Source organism: Triticum dicoccoides, chromosome 2A (genome assembly GCF_002162155.2).
Source record: "Triticum dicoccoides isolate Atlit2015 ecotype Zavitan chromosome 2A, WEW_v2.0, whole genome shotgun sequence".
In the NCBI taxonomy this organism is placed as follows: domain Eukaryota; kingdom Viridiplantae; phylum Streptophyta; class Magnoliopsida; order Poales; family Poaceae; genus Triticum; species Triticum dicoccoides.
The window spans coordinates 570405361-570408220 of NC_041382.1; positions in this window are offsets into that span (position 1 = coordinate 570405361).

Below are 2860 nucleotides of genomic sequence, written 5' to 3' on the forward strand. Positions count from 1 at the left end.
AAGCCAGGGGCCTCGAAGGCTTGAATACAAGAGCTCGATCATAGATGAGTCAGCGGAAGCAACAATATCTGAGTACATACATAAGTTAAACAAGTTTGCCTTAAGAAGGCTAGAACAAACTGAGATACAGATTGAAAGAGGAGCCGGCCTCCTGCCTGGGATCCACCTAAACTCCTCCTGGTCATCGTCAGCGGGCTGCACGTAGTAGTAGGCACCTCTCGAGTAGTAGTAGTCGTCATCAACGGTGGCGTCTGGCTCCTGGACTCCAACGTCTGGTTGCAGCAATCGGATATAGGAAAGGGGAAAATGGAAGAAAAGCAACCATGAGTACTCATCCAAAGTTCTCGCAAGCAAGGAGCTACACTACATATGTATGCATTGGTATCAAAAGGATTAAGGGTATCATATGTGGACTGAACTGCAGAATGCCGGAATAAGAGGGGGATAGCTAGTCCTATCGAAGACTACGCTTCTGGTAACCTCCATCTTGCAGCAGAAGGAGAGAGTAGATGGTAAGTTCACCAAGTAATATCGCATAGCATAATCCTAACCGATGATCCTCCCCTCGTCGCCCTGTGAGAGAGCGATCACCGGTTGTATCTGGCACTTGGAAGGGTGTGTTTTATTAAGTATCTGGTTCTAGTTGTCATAAGGTCAAGGTACAACTCCAAGTCGTCCTGTTACCGAAGATCACGGCTATTCGAATAGATTAACTTCCCTGCAGGGGTGCACCACATAACCCAACAAGCTCGATCCCATTTTGCCGGACACACTTTCCTGGGTCATGCCCGGCCTCGGAAGATCAACACGTCGCAGCCCTACCTAGGCACAACAGAGAGGTCAGCACGCCGGTCTAAATCCTATGGCGCAGGGGTCTGGGCCCATCGCCCATTGCACACCTACACGTTGTGTACGCGGCCGGTGAGCAGACCTAGCCTCCCTTATACAAGAGTAGGTGTTCCAGTCCAAACCGGCGCGTGTCGCTCAGTCGCTGATGTCACGAAGGCTTCGGCTGATACCACGACGTCGAGTGCCCATAACTGTCCCCGCGTAGATGGTTAGTGCGTATAGGCCAGTAGCCAGACTCAGATCAAATACCAAGATCTCGTTAAGCATGTTAAGTATCCACAAACGCCGACCAGGGCCAGGCCCACCTCTCTCCTAGGTGGTCTCAACCTGCCCTGTCGCTCCACCACAAAGTAACAGTCGGGGGCCGTCGGGAACCCAGGCCCACCTCTACCGGGATGGAGCCACCTGCCCCTTCAGCCCCCATCTACGAACAGTATCATAAGTAATGTAACGGTATCAAGTATATAGCATATGCCCGTAATCACCTCCTGAAGTGATCACGGCCCAGTAGTATAGCATGGCAGACGGACAAGAGCGTAGGGCCATTGATGGAATACTAGCATCCTATACTAAGCATTTATGATTGCAGGTAAAGGTAATAACAGTAGTGGCAAAGACAGGCTATGCAGCAGAAATAGGATTAACGGAAAGCAGTAACATGCTACACTACTTTAAGGCAAGCAGTAGAGAGAAGATTAGGCGATCTCTGGTGATCAAAGGGGGGGCTTGCCTGGTTGCTCTAGTAAGAGAGAGGGGTCGTCAACACCGTAGTCGTACTGGGTAGCAGCGGCGTCGGTCTCGGTGTCTAGCGAGAGAAGAGGGGGAAGAAACAATAAATATAATGCAAAAGATGCATAACAATGCTTGACAAGACAAGTAGCGGTGCTAGGGGTGCCCTAACGCGGTATGAGGTGATACCGGTGAAGGGGGGAAATATCCGGGAAAATATCTCCGGTGTTTCGCGTTTTCGGACAGAGGAATCGGAGGGGAAAAGTTGCGTGTTTGCTATGCTAGGGATGTGTGGTGGACGAACGGGCTGCGTATCCGGATCCGTCTCATCGTTCTGAGCAACTTTCATGTACAAAGTTTTTTCATCCGAGTTATCGTTTATTTTATATTATTTTTCAAAGTTTTAATTCATTTTTGAAACAAACAGAATTAATTGAATTAGAAAAGGCAATTATGACGTCAGCATGAGATCAGGGTGATGTCAGCAGTCAACAATTAGTTGACTTGTCAAACTTACGCATGGGTCCCGCATGTCATAGGCTGTTAGCTAATTAACCAAGTTAGTTAGTTTAGTTAACAGGTTAGTTAATTTAATTAGCTGATTGGGTTAATTAATCAGGGTTAGTTATTTAATTAATTAATTTTAATTATTATTATTAGTTTACTTATTTTTAATTAATAATTTTTTATCAAAAACGTTCTGGGGGTGGGGTCCCCTGTCATAGGCCCCAAGGCCTAACGGGCGCTGGGAGCAGCCCGAACGGGCGGTGCGGGCGAAGCCGCCGCCTGCCCGGTAGCAGGGCGAGGTCGGAGCGGGGGCCAAGCAGGCGCGGCCGATGTAGCTGGCTGGCGCGGGAGCGGCCGGGGCCGTGGTCTGGACCGTGGAGGACGCAGGCGACGGACGGCGCGGCACAGCGGAGCACGGGGTGGAGCGGCGGAGGCGGGACGACGCGGCGGAGGCGGGACGACGCGGCGGAGGCGGGACGACGTGGCGAGGCGCGAACGGGTGAGGCGCGGCGTGTGCAGCGGGACGGTGAGCTCGGGTTGTCCGGCACGGGCGCAGGAGCAGAGCACCGACCTAGGAGGGAGGCAGCATCAACAGGAGAGTGGGGGCGGCGGCAGGGGATGGAGGAACGCCGGGAGCGGGGGGCTAGGACGGCAGCAGCAGGTGCAGCAGCAAGGCAACTGAGGCGGGCCGAGCACAACGCATCAGCAGCAAGGAGGAGAGGGCGCGGTCGGGAAGGGTGGTTGTGCGGGCCGCGGTGAGCGCACGCCGGCAGGC